The 8,076-nt window shown below is 29.4% G+C and overlaps 1 protein-coding gene across 2 annotated transcripts in view; it reads left to right on the top strand.

Annotated features, from left to right (window-relative positions):
• Positions 1-5,575: 5,575 nt before the first annotated feature.
• Positions 5,576-8,076, top strand: part of Cad89D (cadherin-89D) — a 181,562-nt gene continuing 179,061 nt past the window's right edge. For both annotated transcript variants that reach the window (XM_067047571.1, XM_067047570.1), the window contains exon 1: positions 5,576-5,649. The gene's annotated coding sequence lies outside the window, so the exon portion shown is untranslated. The remainder of the gene's footprint in view (positions 5,650-8,076) is intronic.

Below are 8,076 nucleotides of genomic sequence, written 5' to 3'. Positions count from 1 at the left end.
AATAAAACACCTTATGTCCATATTTCTATGCAAATCATGTTCCTATAGGTTGGACTTTCTTCCTGAACTGTGTGGAAATATTATCTCATCTATCTCAAATGAGAAAGTCAAATAGATATTGCAGGCATACTTGACAAAAAAATAATTGATTTTATTTTGGATTGGATGTATTCCAAAGATAGTACCGATAGTACATAGAAACTAATACTCCTGTGAACTGTATACAGTGTATTGTTAGATCTCAATTGAGAAGTTGAAGCATGCGTAATAGTAGCAGTTTTCATAATATTTACCAAAACAGATTCCCAAATATTATATAAAAAATAAAGATTTCTCGTTGTTCGGAAAAAATGTTTGGTTTATGAAAAATTTTATCTCAGGAACTATTAAACGTACAGATGTCTATTAGCAACAAAATTAATAGGTAGTCTATATCGTTAATCTTATAAATTTGGGAAATATAACTTATTTTCATATTCTCTTTTTCTCTTTGCCTGTTTATCATTTAGGTGTCTAATGAGTGTTATATAGATTTCTTATTATCGGTTATATTAAGTCTATAAGCCTATAATTATCTTATATAATATCTTTAATTAAATCATGATTTAATTACTAACATCAATTATCATATTATTATATCGTTGAAGAAGCTATAAAGATCCAAGGGCATGACATTGGCAATGAAATCACCGCTTAGAATTGTCCAAAACGAAAAGTCATCCGTGTTGCTCTGCTGAGAGTCCTTCCTGCTGGACGTGATCCTCATTTCTGTCATCTCTTCCTGGAAAATTCCTTTCGATTCAGTTTCTCTCACAAGGCTGAGGATATTTCTTCATGTCTCATGGAAATATTTTTTTATACATATATTCCTAACAGGAAGGGAAAATATCGAAAGTTGGGAATCTTATCCTGAAAATCGTTTATATGCTTGGTACTCCTTAACTGAAACTCTTTCATATTTTTAATTGTAACTATTAAATATCTCTTAATATTGATAAGAAAATATAGCTTGTAATATAATAAATTTTTTACATAATACGAAAATACGAATTTTAATATAGTTATTTAATATGTATTTTAGATATATTTCAACAGTTACTTGAATTGAATTTTTTAATTCATTGTTGGTATCTTTTTGATATAATTAAAGTTTATTAAAATTTTACTTTACAAAAACCATCTGGAATTTTTTTAAAATCATAAATTAAATCTTGTATTTAATCCATTTACAGGAAATTTCATGCTAAAAATAATTATGATATTGGTTTAAAAAAATTGTAATTATAAATCACATAATTATCCTTCATTGTTCAATCAGAGTTCATTTCTTGTAAGTCTACCTACCACTAAAAAAATATTACAACTTTTTTTAGAATAGAAGTATAAGGTTTTTAAATTATTTACCTGAAGAGCTCTTTACGTTTAAAATTTCCGTTTTAACATTACAGTTCTTCGAAAATTCAAAATTGTTTTCCTAATAACAAGAAATAGAATTTTGTGAATTTATCCAAGCAAATATCATGGGAACTGCTACTTCTACGGAAATAATTATTGTATGGTATTTTACAGTGCATTTAACTGGTTTAAATTTTAACCTTTTCAGTTCTTCGGTCATTAACTTAGTTTTAAAACCACGCAAGATTTCTATAATGAATTTTAAACAAATCAATTCAAAAATTGTTCTGGCATTTATATATCAGCGAACAAAATATTTAAACCCTATCTTAGTTGCAGTTATTGCATCTGTCACCTATAATTTACATACATCTATATAATTCGTTTAATGATGGAATCTTCAGATTTTACTGTAGGAAATGTGCATGAATACAGTTGGTCTTGGAAAATAACGTTGTATAATTCAAGAAGTGTTAGTTGAATGTATTGTGTCAGATTTGACTCGTTCATCTTTTTGAGCAAATTATGAAAAATTGGAATACATTTTTATTATTATTAAAAGTTTTGAAATATTTGTGAGCTGAAAATGTTTTCTTTTCTTTCATGATTCGTTCATCAATTCTTACAGCAAAAGAATATCGTTATTCAAGCTGAGTTAATCGACAGTATTATTTTAATTTAATTAAAAATTAAATAATAATAATTAAAAAGAAACAAAAAATCAACACATTATTCTAGAGATATCTTGCCTCTGCCGTTTTGTATAATACCTGTATACTTGGTTTGACAGAATCCTTACTAGATATCCTTAAAATAGTGTTGTTTTTTTAAAATAATTTATTTATCGTTATTTACAACTGTATACACATATATATACATCGAGTAAATTTGCTGTAAGTGATATAATGACATGATAGAAACATGTCGAGAATCAACCCATTGATAGAACTCCTAAAATATTTCTAGAGGAGAAGATCTTCTTTTCAGACGCCTAGGAGGATTATGTGGTAATGAAGGAGATGCCAGGTTAGAAACGATTTGGTTTGGGTGGTTGGGAAGTTTATCATGGAAGAATTGGTGTCTGGTTCTGGCCAAATCGGCAACATATGGGACATTGAGGTCCTGATGGATGATTTGGTTTGCGACAAAGTAAGGAGCGTTAAGGATTTCACGAAGGATTTTGGATTGTAAAGATTGGATTCGGGAGGAATTCGATGTTTTAGGGGAGCCCCATAGCACAAAAATAGTGTTTTAATTTTTTTTTTTTTAATTTGCATTATGAATTTATTTAAACGAGGTGTATATGACGACATTTCTTTATATCTTTGTTCTCGTTACGTGAGTTATTTGTTTTGTTTGAAATATTGTAGTTATTATAAAATCTACAACAGAAAAATGCAATATAAATAAACTTTTTTTTTTTTTGGAAAAATTTAAAATACTATGATTATTTTACATTTACTTCCATATTATCTAGACACGTAATTATTACTTGGACTCTTAAGTTCTTTGCATAATAATAGAGTATGGAATATTTGAACGATCACAAGAATTAGGGATTTGTATAAGAATCCCGTTATCATAAGAAATCTCGAGTTAGTGTGGCTCTGGCGGGTTGATAACATTACTACGATGACACGATACATTGAACGATTCGGATCACTGTGTGGCTGCCTGGAGAAGTGTACTTAGATGGTTGCTTACACTCAATTATAAGGCATGATGCAGGATCAATAATGGTTTGTGCTTTTTCTGGTTCTGAAATGACAGGTCAGTAAGAATAGAAGGGAAAATCCGACTAAGTGGCGGTGTATAGTCTCGGATTGTAAATGAACCTGACCTAGAGATAGGCAGATCTCAATTCCTTTTTGTAGTTTGAGTACTTTTGAGAAGAGGTATTCGGTCTATTCAGTGAGTACTTGTAAAAGTAGCTAACGCTAGTATCAACAGTACTGGTTTATATTTTATTACAGTAAGTACTAATCTAAAATTTTTATAATAATATTTTTTAATTTTAAATTTCTTTGTAATTAAGGTCATTGTTATTCCTGGCTCATGTTATCCTTGAACTAATTACATACTTATAGTTAATATTTAGTTAATTAGGTAGTGTTTATAATTTTTCACTTATCCTGCAGGTTACTTACCTATTCTGGCCAGAGGGGGAAAGTCGAGATATGTTGTGAGGGTCGATGACGAGATAAAAGTCAACCTGCACAGGTTGCATCCGAACCGGCGCCACATCTCGTACGAATGCCAAGCTTGTGGCTCAATGCATTCGACAATCCATGGTCTCAAGCGAGTATTCTTAAAAGTACTTTCAAAGAAATACGCCACCGATAATCCTATAATGTAACTCTATACCGAAGTAATACAAACAATTAAAATATATTGATACCAGAGGTAATTTGTAGGTAACAATATTAACGTAATTAGACCAGGAATTAATTTGTATCACTACAACCTACGCAAGGTCAGGGGTATAGAAAGGAAGAACTGTTACTTGACGAGCGGTTTTACTAGGAGGTGATTTGGTCACAGTCACGCTCGACCTCCAAAGTTTTCAGAGGGACCCTTAAGCGCTCCCGAGCCCACGGGGTTGACTCATGGCTCTCTTAAATCAGGAATACTTTATATTTTAATTTTATGTGTTTTTTTTTTTGTTCTATGAATAAATTAGTTTATTTGATTTTTTTGTAACATCTTTCTCCATCGTTTATATCCTCTATAATACTCAATGGACGAAGTATTATAATGGAGGGAGTAAGCTGGCAGGAAACTTGAAGTCAAAAGGTTGGCCATGTGATACACCAGGGGCGTACTCGGAACGCTATTGCTCAATGAATCAATTCCAATTGATAACTCTAGACTGAGCTATGCCTAACAACACTGATAAGATTATGAAAAAAGGAAATTTTCTACCCAAATACTCGAATTGTTCGAGTTCCTAATCGTCATATAGCCACTTAGCGTTGTATAGACATTACGAAATACAATGAGCCTCACGATCAGACAGCAGACTCAACCCATATTCCAATTTTCAGACGAATCCCTTTCCTCATTCCCTTCTTAAAATGCATTTGAAATGAGATACTTATAGTTATCAACCCACTCTGCCAGTATATCAAACCCTTTAGATTTATGGCTCTTAGGAGAAAAATAAAAGTCAGTACTAAAGCACTAATTTTTATTAATTACTAATAAATTAAAGTATACCGAGACCGGCCCTCCACTACGGAGTACCTATGTTGGTTACCATAGCACCCACAACAGCGAAGAAACCCCTACAGTTTCAGTCTATGATTCTTAAACGTTTTATGAATCATTCTTTTTGCAATGAGCGAAGACTGACTACATTTATTACCTCCAGCACTGCACTAACCCACCCTTCCAGACGCGAACACCAATCGTACGCCCAAAAAGGTGGCAAACGCACATAAAGTCTCAAACTCGATTGAGGACTACTAACTTACTGACATGATTGGTGAGCCTCGTCATTTGGCTGATATGTGACCGTCATCATCGGGCCCCCTTTATTAATGCAATAAAAATAATTGGAGTCTATCATTTCTCGATATCCCTTCCTAATATCAAACCCTACACATCCATGGGGTTTGGAAATATATAAAAAATTACTAAAGTTCTCGAACAATGCGAGTATTTGTGTAAAATATGTTTTTTTCACTACCTCCACAGTGCTGTTTGCGTTGCCTCTGTTTAAAACTATTATTCGGAATTGATTCATTGAGCAATAGTGTTCTTATTAAAATATTGAAAGTATAAATTCTTGTATCCATAATTTTTTCTGGTATTTAATGGCTCATCTCTACCCTGAAGGTAAGCCTCAGGTCTTAAAATATTTCGACTTCAAAATTTTAGAAAACAGAATAGGTTAAAAAATCCCGTATAGAAATATTTAAATAAATATTTCTAAAAATGTTAAACTTAGCCACTCTGTTGAAATGTTATTTTTCTGGGGGGATCCCAAACTTTTTAATGCTTCATCCATCAAATTATCTTCCTACGGATTTGGTTCAGCTCATACATAGATATATTTTTGTCTTATTTATTGATAAGTTGAGGATATACTGTCATCACAGAAAGAGCTGGCAGTGGTGGTAGAGTACGCTAGGTGAGGCAGTGGCGGGGTGCTGTGGCTCTCTGGGCCAGTCCCGTTTGTGGCTTCCACCTGAGAGTGTCTTCGCGTCTCTTCTCTCTCTATCCGCATCTTACGGACTATATCGACTCCTCAAGGTAAATCTATTGAAATTATCTACTCATCGGTTACTTTATTTTTAATTTAGATGCGAACAATATCAAGGTATATCTAAGATCATGACATCTTCATATAAAACGCAACTAATTTTCAGATAGGTCATGATTCAGGATGCTAGCATAATAATAAAATTTTCTTCATACTTAAATGATATAATCTTTAATAATTATTACTATAAACTAAACTAAACTAAATTTAAAAAATTGATTATATATTGATTTTTAAAATAAAATTCTATATATATTTATTAGATTTAAACAAGGTAGAAAATTTAGAATATAATTGAGGATTGGAACATTTTACTATAGTAGTTTCCTTTCTAATTGTTATTATTTTTAAATTTTAATACCAACTATTATTGAATGTTTATAACATTCATTGAAACATTTTTTTTTTTATATGAACATTATAGTTTTTTTTCTTGTTGTTGATTATTTTGTCTCATTTTTTACAATTAATTATTAATATTTTTAATTGAGATATTCTATGACGTTTTGTTATTTCCCTGTTTTTTAAATTTAAGCCCATTCTCAATGCCTGTTATATTTTTATAAAGGAGCTTGTCATAGAATAAATAAAAAATATTATTATCATTGTTATATTTACGAGAAAGAATTTCTATTATAACAACGGTCACATCAAATTCAGTTAGGCTTTCTGGGTCTTTATAGTAATTTAAAAGCTTTGTTGAAAATATTGCTTCCTCGGTTATGGATCTCTACGCCTGATTTATTATTTATTTACCAAAAAATATATACATATTTTTTTAACTTAAAATTTTTACAATATAAGCCAACTTATAAAATGATTGTACAATATTAAAACAAAAATTGTAAATGAACGGTAACAATATTTGATTCAACTTATTTAATTTCATTCTATTTCAGTTATATTCTTTGTACATTGATTTATTTATCTACTTTATGCCACCTCCGATTCATATTTTATATTTATATGTAACTTGACCATTGTACATAATTAAGCATACTAGATAAATTATACGTGTAGTATTTATTCTTGAATATGTCTATTGCCGAAATAGACGGATACTTTTTATTTTATAAATATTATGTTTTAAGGAACTGCAGGCAATTGATACAAGGCAAGTACGAATACCAAAAAATATCATTTGGACAAATGAAATAAAAAATGATTTATTATGTTATATGAATTTAACAATATATATTTCGATTACATTATTAAAACAATATAGTATATACACGATTAATAGAAGGTTTCGTATAATACTCAATTATACAGATTTACATATTCATTTTATTTTAACTGGTATTTTTAAAAACAGCAATACATTTTCTAATAAAAAAGAATAACAAATATTTCTGATATATACCTCCATAAATTTTCATATGTAATGCTCAAAATAAACCTTAATTTACTCATCTGTACAGAAAAAAATAATAATAAATCTGTGCTTTTAACTATAACATTGCTTATTTTATATTCTAAACATTTTATCATTAAAGATACTGAATATTAAATTATCTAACTTTTAATAACTTTATTTGAAATTTGTATAAAGAAATAAAATAAATAGGTAAATCAAGGTTGTGATAAAAGTGTATTAATAGTTTTGAAGAGAAATAATTTGACTGTGTTTTTTAATGGATAATTGATTTATTAGATACAAATGTTTTGACCTGGGCAGAATAGCCAGTATGAAGTTTTTAGAGTGGTTAAATTATATGTTTTCATAGTGAATTGAGATTGTCCCTGAAGATGGCCGAATTGGCCGAAACGTTGGACGTGTAAAGGAAATAAAAGTTTTGAGACTATAATTGGATAGTGTTTTGAATTAATTATTAAAATAAATAAGTTAAAATAAAAACTAAACCAAAATAAGTTTAACATATGACTTTTTATTCTCAAGACAATGAGACATATTACCGAATATAATTTTGTATAATTCTAACTTCTCTAAATATAATTTAATTTTTGATTTTTTTAGAATCTTTAATTTTCAAAAAAGCATCGCAATTGCTGTGAATTGCCTGCACTTATGAATGAAAATTAATAAGGATTAAGAAGAATAAAATGTTTTAAAATTACAGAAATGAGGAAAAAAATAAGCTAATATTTTTTAATTAAATGTTTTTGTTCTAAATGGACATAGTTTTCCATTTTTAAAATTCTAGAAAACTTGAAAATGCCCTAAAAAATTCAAATTCTAAGTTTTGTGGACAAATATTTTTGGATCGAATTTCTCAATTTTTTCCGGATATTATTTTAAGTAGTAGGATAGTATTTTTGGTAAAAAAAAAATATATAATATTTAGATGTTGTAGCTTATGTTTTGTTGTTGAAGTCATTGAAGTCAAACTTTTTAAGCCACAAAATAGGTGTTTTCATCAACCTGAAGGAAATTAATCGTAGTAATGAAAAATATA

The sequence above is a fragment of the Halyomorpha halys genome, unplaced genomic scaffold (assembly GCF_000696795.3).
Source record: "Halyomorpha halys isolate HHAL.00 unplaced genomic scaffold, Hhal_1.1 Scaffold373.1, whole genome shotgun sequence".
Classification (NCBI taxonomy): domain Eukaryota; kingdom Metazoa; phylum Arthropoda; class Insecta; order Hemiptera; family Pentatomidae; genus Halyomorpha; species Halyomorpha halys.
Note: the sequence above shows the minus strand (reverse complement) of the source record. Positions and strands in the feature narration are given on the sequence as shown.